We start from the raw sequence: 22,187 nt of genomic DNA on the forward strand, positions 1-22,187 counted from the left end.
CACACCTGTGCGCAGCTGCCGACAAAGTATACTCAGATCTGCCAGGGGCGCATCAGTAGATGCGCATGCGCGTGAGCCTGTCACCAGAACTGGCGCCAGACGGCCTATTTAAACACAGAACTCAGTACTGTCTGGTTGCTGCTTGGTCTACAGCGTTACCTGAAACCTTGTTACTGTCACGGTCGATCTGTCGTTCCGGTCGTACATAGGAGACCTGCCCGCAGGTTTCCTTTACGGAGAGCTCGTCGGTATCCTCAGACGCGTGTTAGCGCGAACGAACGCACGCGAGTGCATGTAGATTCCAACAGGCGCACGCGGGTGCGCGTCGGCACGAACGAGCGCACGCGGGTGCGCGACGAAGTGAACGGCCGTACGCGGGTGCGCGGGGTCACGAACGGGAGCACGGTTACCTGTGGGGGCACGCAGACTCGTCGTGCGACCGTTCTTGGCGCCCAAAGGGCTACTTAAGGAATCAGCTTCTGTTCCTTCTTGCTGTCCTGTCTACAGCGTTACCTGTGACTTCTGCTATCTGTTCCTGCTTGTTCCTGATTACCGTACCCAGCCTGTTCCTGACTTCGTTTGATTGCTGCCTGCCACCTACCTCCTGCCTGCCTGACTACGTCTCTGCCCTCTCCTGTGTACTTCTGCTGCCCGCCTGATACCGACCCGGCTTGTTCCCGACCTCGTCTGCTGTCACCCGCTGTTCCTGTCTGTTTGCCAGTGCCTGCTGTACCCGCTGTTCCTGCCTGATTGCCAGTGCCTGCTGTACCCGCTATTCCCGCCAGATTGCCAGTGTCTGCTCTGCCCGCTGACTGCTCCAGCCCGTCCACCTGTGCCTGCTGTTCTCTCGGACTGCTGCCGGCTGTTCCAGTCACCCACCTGTGCCTACGTTGTGACCGCATCCCGTCTGCCATCGGGTTCCTACTCTCTTGGGCTTCTGTGGATCTCTGCTGCTGCATACCCGGCCTGGCACTTGTGCCCTCCGAACTCGTGAATCCCTGTCCCCACTTCCAGGGACTCTCGAGCCGGAGGCTTACGAGGAGCCGCTCCCTGCATTCTGGGCTCTCCAACCAGGTACATGACAGTTACCGTGTGTTTCCTAAATACCGTTCCGGCTTGCTTCCTGACTTCTCTCCTGCCTGCTGTCATATCCGATCTGCCTACCTGTTGCCAAACCTGCCTGTGACCTGACTACGTTCCCGTCTGCTGTCATACCAGATCTGCCTACCTGTTGCTGAGCCTGCTTGTGACCTGACCACGCTCCTGCCTGCTATTGTACCTGATCTGCTTGTCCGCTGACAAGACCTGCCTGTGATCCAGCTACGCTCCACCCTGCTAGCAGTCAAAGTCTGGCTTTCCACCTGTATGTTCCTGGCTACTACCTACACAGACTTCAGGACTTATCCTAGGCACTCTTACTCCACCGTGCTCCAGAACCAGCTGTCCCACTACCAGCGGCTCTTGAGCCGGAGTTGTACGGGAGGTCTTCCTCTACACGTCAGGCTTACCACCAGGTACGTAACACATTCAGTGCCAACATCATTTGGTTGATCGGAGGCAGCCTGGAGGCCATATCTGCTCTACACACATCAGATCCAGCTGGGCTGCGGTGCAACGCAAGTTCGGACACTATCTCCTGAGCAAGGACCTTGAGGAGCCAGGACCCTGAGGGAGTCGCTGTAAAGCTCCACATCTTGTCGCTAACACCACTAGTTGCAGAGATTGGTGAGTGGGCACTTGCCCATTTTCTCCTGATAGAGACAACGCTGCCTACTTCAAGTGTCTATCACTGCCTACATCTGAAACACTTTGTGTCACATTACACCTGGCCAAGCAGCTACAGCTTTCATCTTGTGTCAGAATATCCCAGGCATACTGTTCACCCATTGTTTGCTAAAATACACCAGTTTGAGTTGCTTTGAATTATTCTGTGCACAGAACAACCTCTAACATAAAACACCTAAATTGCTAGCTGAAGACCTAAGGATCCTACTTCTTTAAAGGAACTACATCTAACCTCCCCCCTCCCCTGCAGGAGATTTACATCTTGGTGCCAGAATGGTCTTGTTTCACTTAGGACTCTTTAAAAGAGCAAGTTAAATAGTTTTTTTTTTTATTGAACTTCATGTAATATTGCACTTTGGGGCCTGTGGGTTGAGTTAAAGGAGGGAGTGGTCTGACACTGTCATAGATCATTCCCCTGCCCCCCTTCTGCCTGTTCACATTGGTTTTTCTATTTCTAAACAGGGGTTTGACGGTATCAAATTTTTCCTTTTATCCTGCCATCAGAAATTGTTTGTTGCCATTATTGTCTCTACCTTCGGAGGTGCTCCTCTAAGGTACTGTTGTATGATACAAGTTAAAGACCGTTACCCTTATTGCCTTTATTACAACAGTAAACAAAGCTTAATTGGTTTATCAGATTTGTGTGTTTTTCATTATCTTTGTCAATGATAAAAATATCTGACTCCAGGGTGTCAGAGGTGGCGGAGGACTTGCAGGGTCGGGGGAACCAGTGGGGTACCGATTCAACTAGCAGCCCCCAAGGGGGTAGTGTTACACAGATAACATAAAAAAAAAACACAAATATATAATCTTCTGCCCCCATGTACATGCACATAAGAACATAAATGAAAGTGATGGGTGTGCCTGTGTACGAAAAACATATCGTTGTGAACTTTGAAATGCAAGCAATTCTAGGGCCATCAATCAATGTTAACGCTAAAGTGATAACCTGTAAAGAATTTTTGGGCGAACCTTACGGAGAATTTTGGGTACCAAAGTTTGTCGCCATTTCACAGGCATACACAATTTTAAGACTTGAAATGTTTTGTATCTACTGTACTTACTTGTCGCAACCTCATCTTTTATATTTTGCAAATAATTGGGTAATATATTGTTTGTGTTTACTGAAATGACGCACTTCCTGGTCCGCCTTCTGTAGCTTTACTGCTACAATGTGGCCCCACTGCATTGGATCATGTATATATCCGTGATCCAGCATTTCCGGGAAGGGGGCACATGTCCGTCGCCCCCGGCTGTGCTGTCATTCACTACAGCACAAGCTGTTCAGCAGGTCCCTGCCAATAATTTATGGTTGGGACCTACTGATCGGCTGGGCGAATGAAAGAAGAGAGCACCGTGTGTTGGTAAACACACAGGGCTCTGTATGGAGAGCAGTGATGTCGCTGGTAAAAATAGTCACATCGCTTAGTAAAAGCAGCACATGCTACACACTTTACACTAGTTAGGCACACAGTTAACCCTTAGATTGCCCCTAGATCTTAACTCCTTCCCAGCCAGTGTCATTAGTACAGTGTATATTATTAGCACTGATAACTGTATTAGGCCGGCCATACATGGTGCGATTTTCTTTCCTGCAACCACAGGGCTGGCTTTAGTATCACTGGTGATGTCAGTGTCATTTAGTCAGTTCCCACCCAGTGTCAGTCACTATAAGTCACTGATCACTGTCAAAAAAATGTGTTCATTTTCGATCCATTTGTTTTTATTTTTTTCGAAAATTCGGCATTCTGAAATTTGAGAATACGAACATTTCAAAATTTAAAATTTTTCTAAATTCTGAAATTCTGAGATTTGAAATTCAGAAATGTGAAAATTTGAGAATTTTCAAATTTTCAAAATTCGACAATTCTGACATTTGGAAATTCTGAGATTCGAAAATTTGAAAATGTGAAAATTTGAAAATCCCAAAATAAGAAAGGAAAATCCGAAAATTAGAACGAAAATCCAAAAATTCTAAATAATAACTAATTAATAATAATAACTAACTATTAAATTATAGGTATTGGAATTTTCTTTCAAAGTTGGCTGTTAGTGAACTCAACAAACACAAATTTATCTGAAGTTACAAATTATCAGAAATCAAGAATGCTGCATCTAAACAAATGGAAAGGACTGAAAAAATAAATAATAATAAGAATCAGTTTTTATTATTATTATTATTATTGCTATTTATTATTATTAATTCATTACATTCCATCCATTTAGATACGGCATTTTTTATTATGGATCATTCGTAACTTCGGATAACTTCATATTATTTACGTTCACTAAAAGCCAAATTTGATAGTAAATTCCAATACCTAAAATTTGCTTAATTTTAGAATTTTTGCGTCTTTGAATTTTCAGATTTTCATTCTTTTGAATTTTTGTATTTGAATTTTTTGGGGAATTTGGAATTTTCGAATTTCAAATTTTCGAATTCCCGAATATATTTATGCACAAATGTTTTGCCTTTCATTTCAGTTCTGAACTAATGGGTTGTTTTACAAGGTGATACTTTACAATCACTTTAGTGTATTTTTTATACTGAAAATTTGTTTTATAAAAGTGCAACCATTAAATAGATGGTAACATAGTAAATAAAGTAAATATTGGACCAGTCAGACTCTTCTTTTATTCTAACATGTACTAGACAATGACAGCTGGATTCTGACTGCTATGGGTAAGACATATACAGTATAAACCATATGATCATATACACGATGCCCAGTCTTTTCACAAATCATTCCCAAACTTGTTTCTTTAAGCTGGGCATCCAAGCTTCCAACGTGGCCCACACTTGCTTCTGACATATGGAAATGCTGGGAGCAGCTGAAGCATCTGTTTATAAAATGAGATGTTTTGAAGTCTTTAATTTTCAGAATGCCACATAATTCATCCAGTCCAAGCCGAAAACCAACCTGCTTCCAGATGACCGCAGCCTGCAGGGCATAATTGCTGAATGTATGACGCGGGCCAAGAGAGAGATGTCAGATGTTAGGACAAGAACATGAACAGAACTGAGTATCTGAAATATAATGAGTATAATTTTCTGATTGACATCATCTGGCTAGCCTGTCGTATATGTCAAACTCCAAATTTTAATTTCTATCTAAAACTGACAGGAGAGTGTGTTGTGCCGACCGAGTGCTTTTCTTGCAATTTAAAAATTTAAGTTAAAGCGGACCTTCAGTAATTTTTTTCAACTTTTCATCTATTAAATATTCTGCCCTTGTTGTTTTAACTTTGGATAGTACAAAAAAATTTTTTGTCAGTAAATACTTTATACAGCCCACTTCCTGTTTCTTATCTGGTCATTAGCTTAGGCTTATGACACCATGCAACTCTCGTGAGAGTTTCCCAGGAAGGGAGGGGGATGAGTCATAAGAGGACCAATGAGAGTTACAGAGCTGGAGGTGTGCCTCTATGTGTCTGTGTAAATCCAGGAAGTGGACAGGCAGCAGCCTTAGCTGCCCACAGTTAAAATGGTTGCCGTTAGACTCAGTGGAGGAAGATTTCTGCAGAATTTTTGGCAAGTACAGGATCACAGTATATATAAAATAATATGCAAAGTGGTTGGAGGGAAGCTTCAGAATGGCAAAGATGTTTTTATTAAAAATTATGTGAGCAGACTGCAGTTTCTCTTTAACTTTAAAAGCTGTATTTAAAAAGGCAGAGTGATGGCCAAAAAAATAAAAAATAGCCACCAATATTGCTCGTGATCACCTACCAACTAATCTTTTCCCATTACTGACTTACCATGCCTTGTTCTACACTGTGTCTCTGTATGGGGAGGGCCACCTTGATAGCAGTAATGCTTTGCTTCCTCATGTCAGAGCCTCCAGCAAGGAGAACATTGAGCAGCACAACAGTGACATCCCCAAATCTCACTTCAGATTTTCTGAGGCTAGTAAGAGGCAGCAGTGCCCTAAGTTTACACTGCAAGTACACTAATACCCCGTACACTAGAGCTGCACGATTCTGATTAAAATGAGAATCATGATTTTTTCTGCTTAGAAGATAGATCACGATTCTTACAGCATAACATCTTTCACATTAAAACAAAAAAAATTGTGCTCACTTTACTGTTTCTTTTTTTTATTTATTGAGGTGTATTTTTTCCCCAAAAAATTGCATTTGAAAGACCGCTGGGCAAATAAAGTGTGACATAAAATAGTGCAGCAATTGAAATTTTATTCCCTAGGGCAGTGATGGCGAACCTTGGCACTCCAGATGTTTTGGAACTACATTTCCCATGATGCTTCACTACACTGCAGAGTTCATGAGCATCGTGGGAAATGTAGTTCCAAAACATCTGGGGTGCCAAGGTTCGCCATCACTGCCCTAGGGTCTCTGCTAAAATATATATAGATTTTTTTAAATATATGTGTGTGTGTGTGTGTTTGTGTGTGTGTGTGTGTGTGTGTGTGTGTGTGTGTGTGTGTATGTGTATGTGTGTATATATATATATAATGTTTGGGGGTTCCATGTAATTTTCTAGCAAAAAATATTGATTTTAACTTAAGAAAGAAGTGTCAGAAAAAGATTTAGAATTTAAGTGGTTAAACTTCCTGCATTTACACTATTGAAAGCTTGGCAGACTGCCCAGATTATTTGTTTACACAAGAAGTTCTATCCCTTTGATCTAAGAAGTAAGATTTAGTTACAATGTTTTAAGTTCTAAACTTGGCAGAATGCCCAGGATGCTTTCTTTTGACAGCAAGTGATCAGATAATCTCTCCACTTGTTTATATGAAAGAATCGCCTACTCTCAGCAGAAGAGATCGTCGGGAGGGGGAATCGAGATCACGATTTTGTAACGATTAATCGTGCACCTCTACCGTACACACGATCGGAAATTCCACCAGCAAAAGTCCAATGTGAGCTTTTGGTCGGAAATTCCGACTGTGTGTATGCTCCATCGGACTTTTGCTTATGGAATTGGCGGAGATTTTATTTTAGGGTCTGCTGAAGCACAATTATGATTTCTATATGTTCCCTGTAACATAGTACATTTTCACTTTGAGTCCAGCTCTAATTTAAACGCCTACGGACCGCCCGCCACAGTTTTACGTTGGCTGTTTGAAGGAGGATATCGAGGTTATGGCAGCAGTTAGCTGCCATAACCCCAGTATCCTCTTCGTCCATTACAAGATATAAGCGGTCCCTGTGGTGGATTCACCACGAGATCACTTTTATCAGCGGCGGGAGAGGGCACAATTAATTGCCCCTGATGTTAACCCCTTCCCTGCCAGTGTAATTTAAACAGTGTTAGTGCATTTTTTTTTTAGCACTGATCGCTGTATTGGTGTAACTTGGTGTCCAATTTGTCCGCTGCAATGTCACAGTCCTGCTAAAAATCACTGATCGCCGCCATAACTACTAAAAAAAAAAAAAAAGTCCCTAAATCTATCCCATAATTTGTAGATGCTATAACTTTTGCGCAAACCAATCAATATACGCTTAATGGGATTTTCTTTTTACCAAAAAATATGTAACAGAATACATATTGGCCTAAATTATAAAGAATTTTTTTTTTTAATTTATTTATTGAAAATGTTTTATTGTAGAAAGTAAAAAATATAGTTTTTTTAAAAAATTGTTGGTCTTTTTTTGTTTATAGCGTAAAAAATAAAAATCGCCTAAATGATCAAATACCACTAAATGAAAGATCTATTTGTGGGAAAAAAAGACAATCAATTTTATTTGGGTACAGTGTTGCACGACTAAGCAATTGTCAGTTATAACAATGCAGTGCCGTATCGCAAAAAATAGCCTGGTCAGGAAAGATGTACCTTTCCGAAGCTGAAATGGTTAAAGAGTAACTAAACTTTTGTGGGGGGGGGGGGGGGGGAAGGCAAATAAAGAAAAAATAATATAGTGTATACAATTGCGACACAAGTCCTATTGTAATTGAATGCTATTAAAAATGACCTTTCCTTTTCGAACTGCAGAGCTGTAATTTTCTGAAAATGCAATGCAATATGGCTACCTGCAGGTGTTCTGTACACACAATAATTTCCTACTTGTGTGAGTAACTCACCAATTTTTCCCAGAAGTCTACACTAAGATACAAGTCAAATTTTTAGACATCTCCTGCAACAAAAATGTCATTTTTGGTGAGATTCTCCCAATAGGAAATTGCATCTGAGTGATGCAGGCCCTGCAGCTTTCCTCATTAGATCCCTGCAGGTGCTTGATCATTATGAAACCACTCCCATCAGACTCATTTCCCCACACATGGGTATTTCTTCACAATAACAAAAGGTAGGAATCTGCAACTAAGTTGGTTAAAATCCTTGCAATGTACATTGAACACCCAGAGGGGAATGTTTTTATCTCAACAAAAGTGCATGTACTAAAGAAATTTAACACGTTTGTGAATATTGTCATTTTAATGAGCCCTGCCTGTGTTGTTTCTGGCTGATTCTGCCTGTGCACATCCTCCCAAGAGTAAGCTGACCATGCTAGCATGGCTGCTGATCCATGCTAGCGTGGTCAGTTTACATCCTGTGTCATGCCACTGCTAATACAGGCATGTTGTGCTAGAGCACAGCATGCCTGTATCTTCTGTGTCTGTGGAAAGCCACACCCCCTCCAGCCACTACTCCTTTCTTCTCATTCAGCAATTGTCTGGGGAAAGGGGGAAGTGATGCTGCCACCGTTTCTGACTGCATTTCATTGCTATAGAAATGCAGAGGCTCGGCGACAACTTAATTTCATGCAATGACATCATGCCCCACTCTCTGGGCATGACCACCAGCAGGTCCGTGGATCGCTCAGTAAGCTAGAGCATTAACGTGACCTGAAATTTGGCACGGAATAACGTTAAAGCCTTGGAGTTCAGGAAAAATATAAATAAATACTTTTAGGATACTATAGCATTTATCCTTTCAACTTGGTGTCTGTGTTTAGTTGACTTAACCACTTTAAAGCTGAAATCTAGGTATGATCTTTATTGTATAGTTGTGTAGCATAGTCCCGGGCCCCTCGAGGCATAATGGTAACCTCCAGAGCTGACATCCTTATGTGTAGAGTGGGTTACAAGCCATGGTGGGAGTAATGCAAGATGAACAGGTGGGCACCAGACACTTTTTGAATGCAGAGATTTATTGTCTCTTAAACAGAACTGTAGGAGAGAGTTAGGGCCAGGACACCCTTAGATGCAAAGATAATTGGCAGACTCCGAGACTTCTATAGGCAGACAGCTATACAGATGAAGGACTCCAGCTGGACCACACTTCTGTATAGGTAGGACCTCTGTCTCCTATGGCGACAATCTTATAGCAGTTACTAACGGCAATTGAAGTCAACTATTTGCAACACGAATAGTTTTTAGTTTACCCCACCATCACTTATTGTGAGTCTTCATTCAACAAGCTCCCAGTCTCTCTCACTAGACTTCAGATCCACTAGCCACTGGATCCCCTGAGCTCTTCCTCTGGTAGCACTCGGTATCTTCCTCAAGCGGCACCCGCGCTTTCCTGCTGGGTCCCTGGATTGGCACTCACAGATACTCTTCAAGCATCAGCCCTGCAGACACACTGGGTCCCTGGCTTGGCTCTCACTGATGCTCCGCAAGCGTCACCTCTGCTGTCCCGCTGGGTCCCTGACTTGGCACTTGCTCAAGCCTTCCCACTTCTTCACTGTCCCCAGTTGGTGCGAAGTCTTCTCTGGTACTGGCCTCAGCTTACTCACAGTGGTCTCTGGTAGCAAGTTGGATGGACCCTTAGTGGCAACAGCTTCCCCTCTACCTCCGACCACAACTGGTTCCCCAGCTGGTGGAACCGTTACTTCTGGTTGGACTACAAGCTTGAAGTCCCAACTCTATGCTGCTCTCCTGATTCTGGATAGGACCTCAGACAGCCTAGCAGCCAGATGTCCCCGGGATAGGCCATAGGTTTCTGGCATTGCAGCCCGGGTAACACACGTCCACCCGGACAGCTATCCAGGTGGCACAGAACCCCGATCACCTGACTCCACCCGAATAAATAGTAATAGTAATACAGTTACATTAGTCTAGCAGTGCCTTCTAGAACATAAAGTGAGTATATCACTGCCTCCTGCCACTTTCTTTATGTTCCTCACATTATTGCAGAATTAACCGGATGCTCCCTAATTCATGGTACAGTCACAATTTATGCAGATAAGGCAAAAGACCAAGATGTTGTTAGATGATAAGAAACAGCCTTTTAAAGCAGGAGAATGAACCGGCTTTTGGCTCGCGAAAGAGAATTATGGTCGCAATATACCAGAAACAGGCTGGGCCTATTGTTTCTGTGGCTTGAGCACAGAGTCTCAAAGCTCAAGAGGGACCCTACAGGGTACCTTGAGTTTAGTTCTAGAAAAAAAACTACTGAAATACAAGCAGACTCCAGCCAGGATGCCTAAGACCCCTTTCACACTGGGGTGCTTTGCAGGCGCTACATCGCAAAAAATAGCGCCTGCATAGTGCCCTGAAAGAGCCGCTGCTGTGTCTTCAGTGTGAAAGCCCCGAGGGCTTTCACACTGGAGTGGTGCGCTGGCAGGACGCTAAAAAAAGTCCTGCTAGCAGCATCTTTGGGGCAGTGAAGGAGCTGTGTGTATACCACTCATCCACCACTCCTGCCCATTCAAATCAATGAGGCAGCGCGGCTATACCTCCGGCAAAGCGCTGCTGCAACGGCGCTTTGGGGATGGTTTTAACCCTTTTTCAGCCACTAGCGGGGGTTAAAAGTGCCCCGCTAGCGGCTGAATACATCCGCAAATACAACGGTAAATCACCGCTAAAAATAGCGGAGCTTTACCGTTGACGCTGCCCCCGCCCCAGTGTGAAAGGGGCCTTATTCTCGATGTGTCATGTAAGTAGCACCACAGGTTCTGTTGCCATGAAGGCTTATGATTTATCAAACTTGATGATGTATGTTGGGGAGCGGTGAGATAGAGGCAACCATGTTAATATCATATAGAGATCTAATTAATTAAAATTTCTGTAGTGCGGTCTCATCTTCTGGCAAAACCACCAGCAGAAATTATGCTGAAGCTAACAAGAAGTCTTTTGTTTCAGTCTCCTTTGAACTTGAGTGACATATCTTATATAATCCAATTAAGCACAAGAAGGTGGTCTTTTTTGTTGTATTATATGACAGTCTTGCAATAAGATTGTGTTCCAGAGGGAATCAAGAGTTGAATAGAAAGGAGGAATTTGTATTTCTACTATAAGGCGCACGGTCGATTTTGTGAGAAAATTTAGGCTTTTACGTGCGCCTTATAGTCCGAAGGTTAACGTCAAGAGACTTGATCTGTGACTCCATGCGCGCCCATCTGACAGATACTGTTAACAAAGCACTCCAGCGATGTCAACAGGTCATATATAAGGTGCACCGGATTATAAGGCGCACGGTCGTTTTGGGGAGAAAATTTAGGCTTTTACGTGCGCCTTATAGTCCGAAAAATACGGTATATAACGTGAATAAATATATAATGTCCAACCATATAGATATAACTAAAATATATGTGACATCCACCCGTACAAAATTAGTGAAATAAAATCCATCCACAAATAAGATGAATCTTCAAATGTTGGTATAAAGAAGACTGTGCTGAATCCACCACCGCTATATAGAGACTCACTTCTTACCAGAAGCCCATGATCCCCCATTACAGAGGGTCAGGGGAAGCCTGTAGTAATGGTATACTCTCCAGGGCGTACCAAGCATGACCCATGCACTTCAAATCGCCTGTGCTAATAGTACAATTTCCGGAGTACACCAAACAAGACCGCTACTCTTCAAACCGCCTCATTGAATTCAAGCCCATAGGTGGATAATATACATGGCATGTAAAAATATAAGTACACCAATAGTGTAAAACCTTAAGATTTATTAAAAATACACAAAAAAAACAAAGTATCAGACTTACAAATGTAGTATCAGTAAAAGCGGCTGAAGTCTGGTGCGCCGGCCAGCACACACAACAGACAAGCCTGTCCTTCTGGGAACACGAGGTGACGCCAGCCCGTCGCTCCGCCCTACGCGTTTTGTAAGATAATTACCTCGTCCAGGGGCACGATGATCATTTGTTGTAGCCATGATAATAATTATATATTATTGCAGTTCTGTGTTCGTTAACCTATCCTTGCAATCACTTGTACAGCAGAGCTCAGACTGGGAGAGGTAGAAGCTGCACGAATGGCTAATCAACTGTGCTGCAGTGCTCCATGTGCTAACAACGATCATGCATATAGGATGAAAGAGGAGAGTCTGAGATAAGCTCATCAGTCTACTGTTTCTATTTTCACTAGCTGGGGAGGCACATGATTTGTAAATGCTATTTAACCACAGCAGAGAAAAAAAAGTTTCCTGCCCTGCCAGATATGGCTTCACTTTTAGCAGAGCTGTGTAAATCTTGGCACTGGGTGTACAGAAATACAAATGCTTTGATGACTAAAAGCCTCGGTATTTTCTCAGTATAGATTTTATTTTAATTTAAAAAAAGCACTAAATTGTTTAATCTTCACAGTACAAAAATCTGATACATTCTCCTCTGCAGCATTGTTTGCAACACTGATAGGTAAACTTTGAATCGTGCAAAGCTGGAGTAAGACATGACTTGCTGCCACATACAACTTAGCTGCAGCTGGAGCATATTAGGCTGAGAATTAGACATAAAGGATCCCCCTCTATGAGGCTTCCTGGAAGCTATAATTTGGTCTGTTTTAAAAATATATTCCACTACGGGGATATAATTACTGCATGAAAGTATGCTTTTATAACCACTAATTGTAACATTTTTTGTGGCACATACTAAAAATACGGCATTATTCTCTTCAATGCTGGAAAGGTTAATCATCCCATAGAGGTTGATGGCTCATTATCAGTCTCTGTCTCAGCCACTGAGTAATGCTTTGTGAGTTTTTGTCTATTTGGGATAAGAAAAGACGCAAGCTCTTTGCCCAGTACTTTTTTCTTCCCGTGTATAAACACCGCACAGATGGGATACAGATGAAGCGATCAGTGAGTGGGCCATTTACTGATATTTGTGTTTAATTCTTATTTGGCATCTTCACTCCTTGTTCTTATGTGGTTATGGCTGTAAATAGGCACAACATGACAAATGCTGCCTTGGGCACTCTTGGTTCTACAACAGAGGCCTGGCACTGAGACGATGAGCTGACTTCCTTTTAAGTTTGTCGTACATTGTTGTATGTCTGTATTATTATTCACCCAGCCCCCTATCACAATCCTTTTTTTAAATTGCACTGCCAACATATAGAAGAGGAAAAGTTGGATGACCAAACTGCAGGTGGATATCATGGTACAATCACTGATATATTGAGAAGAGCGACAAAAGTGGGACTTTACCTGAAGTGCGTGAGTGCAATAAGATAAAATTTGGTGAACAATTAGGAAAATTTATTAAATGGTTCATAAAGTTAATCAATATACATATAACTTTATGAACCATTTAATAAATTTTCCTAATTGTTCACCAAATTTTATCTTATTGCACTCACGCACTTCAGGTAAAGTCCCACTTATGTCGCTCTTCTCAATATATCACTATAGGGATGGAAACATATGACTTTACCAAATCATTGTTTCATTCAAAGTCCCATGGGATGGAAATAGGTGGCCTTACCAGGCCATAATTTTATAAAAGTCCCTAAACTCTTTCCTCTAATTATGGTACAATCACTGCTACTTCATTCTCTTAGCCCTTGTACACACGGTCGGAGATTCCGACAACCAAATCCGTCGGATTTTTTCCGTCTGATTTTGTCCAACGGATCTTGTCCAAAACTGTTGCATACACACTGTCAGGAATCCGTCCGTTCCGTACGATCGACTTTCCGTACGCGCACGCGCACTCGTGCCGCGGGTCGTCGTGGGTACGAGCGTCTTCCAACGCGCGCGGGTGCACGTCGATCGTATGTGCGCGCGGTACACGCACGCACGGAGGAGCGTTAGCTCGATTGGCGCCAGTGGCCCTTTTTAAAGGCGCAGCTACAGTGGTTCTGTGCTGTCTCGTCTGCAGCTAGTGCCTGAAAATACCTGCTTACCTGCCTGCTACCTATCTGATATCTGACCCGGCTCCGTTTGACCTTGCTGACCTCTCCTGCTCCGACCCCGGCTTGTTTGACCCTTCTTGGACTGATTTCCTGTTGCCGAACCCCTGCTTGCACCTGATATCTCTGCTGTCTCCTGCCTGTTCCTGTATCTGCTACCTTGCATCCAGAGGTTCCATCCATCCTGATCCAGTGGCCTGCAGCCTTCTGCTTCCCTGCTACAGAGAGTTCCTGCTTCAGAGGATCCTCATCTCCCGACACCTGCTGCTGCACCTGGCTGGACTCTCCTACCCCACTGCGCTCCGGTCTCCCTGTTTCCATTCCAGTGAGACCAGAACCAGAGCCGTAAGAGAGGTCCCCTTCCACTAAGTCAGACTCAATACCCAAGGTTCTTAACAGTACGAGACAGCCATGTCTGAGTCTGCGGAAGGGGCCTCCGCCATGAAGGAGATTTGCTCTCACCTTGCGGCTCTCACCCAGGCCGTGAAGTCCCTTCAGGATGGTTACACCAGATTGGAGGAGCGGGTCCAGCATCTCTCCATTTCGGGGTCTCCAGACACCACACCTCAGCCTCCTGCTGCCCAGCCTGCAGCTCATTCGGCAGTCATGATGCTCCCACCTGAGCCTAGGGTTCCCATTCCGGAAAGATTTTCTGGGGACCGCTCCAAGTTCTGGGCTTTTCGCAACGCCTGCCAGCTTTACTTTGCCCTCCAGCCCAGGACTTTTTCGCTGGAGGCAACTAAGGTGGGATTTGTCATTTCTCTCCTGCAAGAAGAACCTCAGTCCTGGGCCCACCATCTCCTGGAGAATGACAGTCCCCTTACACAGACTCTCTCCACCTTCTTCGAAGGGATGGCACAGCTTTATGATGATCCCCAACGGGCTGCCACCGCAGAATCCGCATTAACTGCGCTCCAGCAAGGCCGTAGGACGGCTGAGGACTATGTCTCGGACTTTAGACGCTGGAGCGCAGATACCCAGTGGAATGAGTCGGCCCTCAGACACCAATTCCGCATGGGCCTGTCTGAAGGTCTCAAGGACGAGTTAGCTCGCGTTGGCACTCCCGACGCCTTAGAGGACTTGATTGCTTTGGCCATTCAGATAGACCACAGACTTCGCGAGCGTAGGGCTGAACGCTCTTCCCAACCACTGAGACCTGCCTGGATGACGGCCAGGACCCCATCTTCCACACCTTTCTTCTCTCCTCTCCCTCAAAGAGGACCTGCCAGTGTGCCTCCTGCTCCTGAGGAACCTATGCAGCTTGGACTTCTCCGACCTTCCCTGTCTCCTGAAGAGCGAGCCCGCCGCCGTCAGATGAACTTGTGTCTATACTGTGGCGGCTCCGGACATTATGTGGCCAACTGTCCGGTGAAGTCACGTAAGTGCCTCTCTTCAGTGTCTCGCAGTACCTGTATCCTTCCCTCCAACTCTCTCCATGTTGCCCTTCTGCTCTCGTTTCAGCTTTCGGGAAGAACGATCCACGTCAACGCCATCCTTGACTCCGGAGCCTGCGGTTGCTTCATTGATTCCGCCTTCACCGACCTACATTCCATTCCACTCAAGCAAAAGACTCATGGACTCGCTATCTTCTTGGCTGATGGTTCCCAGATTAAGTCCGGCCGAGTCACCCAGGAGACCCTTCCACTACCTACCTCCACCTCTTGCCAACACACGGAACTGTTGATCCTTGATGTAATTTCATCCCCACTCTTTCCTGTGATTCTGGGCATCCCATGGCTGCAGGCCCACAATCCCTCCATTAACTGGACTTCGGGGGAGGTGAAGTTCCTCTCCTCTTACTGCCAGGACCACTGCTTTTCAGGGGCTTCTGAACAATCCGGAACTCTTCTCTGCCTAGACCCAGATCTGGACTCATGTCAATCCGTCCCCGAGCCTTACCATGAGTTTCTGGATGTTTTCAGTAAACGGGGGGCTGATTCCTTACCCCCGCATCGCCCCTACGACTGTCCCATAGAGCTCCTCCCTGGGGCAGAGATCCCGTTTGGACGTGTCTATCCATTATCCGAGAAGGAACAGGAGGCTCTGAAGACATACATCTCCGAGAATCTCCAAAAGGGGTTCATCCGGCACTCTACATCTCCGGCCGGGGCTGGAATATTTTTTGTTACTAAGAAGGACCAGACCCTTCGACCCTGTGTGGACTATCGGGAGCTGAATAGGGTCACAATTAAAAACCGCTATCCCCTACCCCTGATTCCAGAACTCTTCCAAAAACTAAGGTCGGCCACTATCTTCACTAAGCTAGACTTGAGAGGAGCCTATAATTTGGTCCGCATTCGAGCAGGTGACGAATGGAAGACTGCGTTCCGAACTCGTTTTGGGCACTACGAGTATCTAGTGATGCCTTTCGGGTTATGTAACGCCCCAGCTACCTTTCAGCACTTAATTAATGACGTCTTCCGGGATTTCTTGGACATCTTTGTCATCGTATATCTTGATGACATCCTGATCTTTTCTGGGTCCCTGGAGCAGCACCGGGGACACGTTGGCAGAGTACTACTTCGGCTCCGGCAACATGGACTCTACGCTAAAGCCGAGAAGTGTAAATTCGAACAACAGGAGATCCAATTCCTCGGCCTTGAAATCTCCCCAGCGGGCATCAGGATGGACCCGCAGAAGGTCGCTGCTGTCCTCGAATGGCCAGCCCCCTCTGACAAAAAAGGCATCCAACGCTTTGTGGGCTTCGCCAACTTTTATAGAAAATTCATTAAGGGTTTCTCAGCCATTATCTCGCCCATCACCCAGCTCACCAAACTAAATACGCGCTTCCATTGGGGCCCTGAAGCCCAGGCCGCCTTCAAAAGACTCAAGGACTTGTTCACCTCTGCTCCTATCCTCAGTCACCCGGATCCATCTAGACCTTATATTCTGGAGGTAGACGCCTCTGAGATAGCAGTAGGGGCAGTGGTCTCCCAACGCATAGGTAAAGACGACCTGATGCACCCCGTGGGGTTCTTTTCCCGAAAACTCTCTCCGGCGGAGAGGAATTATGATGTGGGCGACCGGGAATTACTTGCCATCAAGTCTGCTTTGGAGGAGTGGAGATACTTACTCGAGGGGGCGGTACACCCCGTGCTCATCTACACGGACCACAAGAACCTCGAGTACCTCCGTACCGCAAAACGCTTAAAACCTCGGCAGGCTCGCTGGGCCCTCTTTTTCTCCCGGTTCTGTTTCCACATAACCTATCGCCCTGGATCAAGAAACGTCAAGCCAGATGCCCTTTCCCGTATGTTTGACAGCCCCAAGGACATCACACCCCCGGATACCATCCTCCCTGCTAACTCCTTCCTACTCATCCAGCCAGACCTAGTGTCTCTGCTAAAGAGTGCTTCTTCTACATCTTCCTGTCCCCCGGGACTCTCACTAGCGTCCAGAGAAGGCTTGTTTTGGAAGGATAACCTGATCTTCGTCCCTGAAGATGTGAGAATTAAGGTTTTGGGCCTCCTTCATGACCACCCACTCGCTGGGCACTTTGGTGTCCGTAAGACTTTAGAACTGGTGCAGCGCTCCTTCTGGTGGCCAGGCATGAGGGAGTTTTGCAAACAGTATGTAAGTTCCTGCCCTGTATGCAATCGGAATAAAGTTCCCAGAATTCGGGCTTGGGGGCTGCTTAAACCTCTTCCCGCACCCGACCGCCCTTGGCGGATGATCACTATGGATTTCATTGTGGAACTTCCCCCGTCCGAGAACTGCACTGCCATCTTTGTAGTTTGTGATCGTCTGACCAAGATGGCACACTTCTTACCCTTAAAGGGAACCCCTTCCGCGACCGAGACTGCCCATATTTTTATTAAAGAAATAATAAGGCTCCACGGGGTGCCCACCAATATTGTGTCTGATAGAGGGGTTCAATTCACCTCCCGTTTCTGGCGAGCCCTATGTGAATCTTTAAAGATTGAATTGGCCCTGTCCTCTGCCTACCACCCACAGACCAATGGGCAAACGGAGCGCACCAATCAAACCCTCGAGCAGTATATTAGGTGCTTTTCTTCTTTTGTCCAAGACAATTGGGTCTCCCTGTTACCACTGGCGGAATTCGCCTACAACAATGCCAGCCATGCCACCACCGGGCAGTCCCCGTTCTTTGCCAATTACGGTTTTAACTTGTCTTTTCTTCCCGATATCCTTAAAGAATCTCATGTGCCAGCAGTACAGGATACGGTATCCTTTCTCCAGCAGAATAATCGGACCCTGCAGGAGGTCATAACCAAGGCTCAGGCTGACATCAAGAAGAGCTTTGATCGAGGAAGAAGGGGAGAATTGATCCTTCAAGTCGGGGACCAGGTATGGCTGTCTTCTTCTAATTTAAAATTAGCATGTCCCTCCAGGAAATTGGCACCCAAGTTTCTGGGCCCGTTTCCCGTTAAGAGGAGGATTAACGAGGTGTCTTATGAATTGTCCCTGCCTGATTCCATGAGAATACACCCAGTCTTTCATGTAGCTCTTCTTAAGCCTGCTGTACCTGATCCCTTCCCTGGAAGAGAAACAAGACCACCTGACCCTGTGCTGGTTGATGGCAGCGAGGAATTTGAAGTGGAGGCCATTCTGGATTTCAGAAAACGACGGGGACAAGGTCAGTTTCTAATTAAATGGAAGGGCTATGGCCCGGAGAATAATTCTTGGGAACCTGCTTCCAATGTACATGCTAATAGACTGATCCGAGCCTTCTTTGCTGCACACCCGGAAAAAAGAGCCACTTGGGGCACCCGGAGGTTGCCCCTTGTGGGGGGGCAATGTCAGGAATCCGTCCGTTCCGTACGATCGACTTTCCGTACGCGCACGCGCACTCGTGCCGCGGGTCGTCGTGGGTACGAGCGTCTTCCAACGTGCGCGGGTGCACGTCGATCGTATGTGCGCGCGGTACACGCACGCACGGAGGAGCGTTAGCTCGATTGGCGCCAGTGGCCCTTTTTAAAGGCGCAGCTACAGTGGTTCTGTGCTGTCTCGTCTGCAGCTAGTGCCTGAAAATACCTGCTTACCTGCCTGCTACCTATCTGATATCTGACCCGGCTCCGTTTGACCTTGCTGACCTCTCCTGCTCCGACCCCGGCTTGTTTGACCCTTCTTGGACTGATTTCCTGTTGCCGAACCCCTGCTTGCACCTGATATCTCTGCTGTCTCCTGCCTGTTCCTGTATCTGCTACCTTGCATCCAGAGGTTCCATCCATCCTGATCCAGTGGCCTGCAGCCTTCTGCTTCCCTGCTACAGAGAGTTCCTGCTTCAGAGGATCCTCATCTCCCGACACCTGCTGCTGCACCTGGCTGGACTCTCCTACCCCACTGCGCTCCGGTCTCCCTGTTTCCATTCCAGTGAGACCAGAACCAGAGCCGTAAGAGAGGTCCCCTTCCACTAAGTCAGACTCAATACCCAAGGTTCTTAACACACACGGTCGGACAAAGTTGTCGGAAAATCCGATCTTTCAGAACGTGATGACGTAATTTCGTTACGATGGGACTACGTTCAGGACAGTAGCCAATAGCTTTGATGTAGGAATTTGATCTGAGCATGCGTGGCACTTTGTCCGATCTAATTCTCTACACATGATCGGAGTATGTCCGATTTTGTCTGAAAATATTTCCGGCAAGTTGGAAAATTTAGTCCAACGGATCCTCCGACGGAAACAGTCCGATGCAGACCACACACAGTCGCAATATCCGACAAAACGCTGCGATCGAACACATTCCGTCGGAATCTCCGATCGTGTGTACAAGGGCTTACTTAGCCCTTGTACACAGGGTCGGACATTCTGATGGAAAATGTCTGATCGGACCGCGTTGTCGGATAATCCGACCGTGTGTGGGCTCCATCGGACTGTTTCCGTCGGAATATCCGACGGACCAAGTTTTCCAGCTTGGCTATAAAACTTTCCGACAACATGATCCGATCGGACCTTGTCCGATCATGTGTAGAGAATTCCGATCAGACAAAGTGCCACGCATGCTCAGATCAAATTCTTACACCAAAGCTATTGGCTACTAGCCTGAATGTAGTCCCGTCGTAACGAAATAACGTCATCACGTTCTGAACGATCGGCCATTCCGACAACTTCCAACTGTGTGTATGCAACAGTTTCGGACAAAATCCGTCGGACAACATCCGTCAGACAAAATCCAACGGATTTGGTTGTCGGAATGTCCGACCGTGTGTACAAGGGCTTAATCCTTTTCTCTGGCACCTTTGGGGCATGTTACCATACAAGTCCAAATGTCCTCTGGCCCACAAGCTGCCAGCCCTAAAGTGATGCTTAAGATAGTAGATTGATGGTGATAGAATCTTATGTAGGTATTTCTTAGTACATGAGATTCGTTTTATTAAGACTATATAGACAATGTTCCAATGGGGCATCTTGGTAATACATGGGCGGCAACCCTGCACCGAGCAACTGCCACAGAAACCTTGGGATGTAAATGTTAACACAGTAATTAGTTTGGAGTTTTGAAGATTGCTTTGAAGATTGGAGCACCACACCAAACTAGTGGAGTTCAAAATAAGGTTTTATTCCAAACATGTAATGGACACAAGAGTTAGTGTGTGCATACATAGTGTGCACCCGCCTCAATCCAAAGCACCTACAGTCATGGCCAAAAATATTGGCACCCTACATTTCTGTAAAATAATGCACCCCTTCACCCAGAAAAGTGCTGCAATTACAAAAGTTTAGGCATTCTCCTGTTTATTTTCTTTGTTTGTATTGGTAAAAAATTGGAGAAACAAAAAGCCACATTCTATGCAAAACTCCAAAAATGGATTGGACAAAATTATTGACACTCTCAATTTAATATTTGGTAGCACACCCCTTGGAAAAATTAACTGAAATCAATTTTCTTACACCTTTCTAGTGGTATTTTGGACCACTCTTCTTTCTCCAACTGCTCCATGTCTCTCAGATTGGAAGGATTCCTTTTCCCAACTGGTGTTTTGAGATCTCTCTACAGGTGCTCTATGGCAGTGGTCTCCAAACTTTCTAAACAAAGGGCCAGTTTAATGTCCTTTGGATTTTGGGGGCCGGACTGTGGCCAGCAGAGGAGTGGAATTTTTCCTGGCATCAGTGGGAGTAAGCATCACCACATTTGGTATATGATAGAGGACACCATCATTGGGAGGCCCATTGTTGGTGTCAATGAAAGAAATGATGCCCCATTGTTGTCAGTTGGCAGAATAGTGTCTTGTATCAGTGGGTGATTAGAGCCTCGGATAATGGCAAGCAAAGGACCGCATTGGGACACTGGGCTGTAGTTTAGAAACCACTGCTTTATGGTATTTAGATCTAGACTCATTGCTGGCCATTTCAGTGCTCTCCAGTGCTTTGTCCTAAACCATATCTAGGTGCTTTATTTTTTTATTTATTTTTTTAACGGGTGCTTTGGGTAATTTTCCTGCTGTAAAACTCTGTAAAACTCTCTGACAAAGCCCCAACTTTCTGACACTGGGCCCTCTATTGCTCCCCAGAATGCTTTGGTAATCTTCAGATTTCATAATGCCATGCACACAGTCAAGACATCCAGTGCCTAAAACAGCAAAGCAATCCCAAAACATTAGTGAACCTCCACCATGTTTGACTGTAGGGTCTGTTTTCTTTTCTTTAAAGGCCTTTATTTTTCTGAAAACAGTACAATGGTGGGCTTTACCAAAAAGCTGTGATTTTATTTCATCAGTCCATGGCACATTCTTCCAAAATTATTTTGGCCTCCTCAGTAAAGTTTTGGCAAACTCTTTGATTATTATTTTTTTCTCTTTTGTCCACGTCCAGGGAGATTAGCTACAGTGCCATGGGCTGTACACTTCCTAACAATGGTGGACACAAGAACATTAAGACCTCTGTAACCTTGAGATTGTCCATGCTTTTCCACAAATTTTGTTCTCAAATTCTGAATAACATTTTTTTGCTGCTCTTTCTCTTCTCCATGCTCTGTGTGGCAGAAAGGTAGATTACATTTCTCACCATTTTAACAGTTTGCCAGTGTGATTTGGTCAGAACCTGTTAATTGACACAGGTGAGTTTAATTACAAATTACAGGAGCATCACAAACTTGCAATTATCTCTTACAATTTTGAGAAGATGCCAATAATTTTGTCCAGTCCATTTTTTGAGTTTTGGGTGTAATGTGAAAGATCTGGATTTTGTTTCTCCGCTTATTTTTGTGTAATACCAATATAAACAAAAGTAATAAACATGAGAATGCCTAATCGTTTGTAATTGCAACAATTTTCTGGCTGGTATATTACCAGACAGAAATGCAGGGGTGTCAAAAAACAAACAAAAAAAACCTGACAAGGTTTCTAATAGACATGGGCGGACAATCCCCCTGTTCGAGAGTTCTGCTGCGAACC

Source organism: Lithobates pipiens, unplaced genomic scaffold (genome assembly GCF_037356315.1).
Source record: "Lithobates pipiens isolate NorthernLeopardFrog02 unplaced genomic scaffold, aLitPip1_a1.2 Scaffold_30, whole genome shotgun sequence".
NCBI classification, from domain to species: domain Eukaryota; kingdom Metazoa; phylum Chordata; class Amphibia; order Anura; family Ranidae; genus Lithobates; species Lithobates pipiens.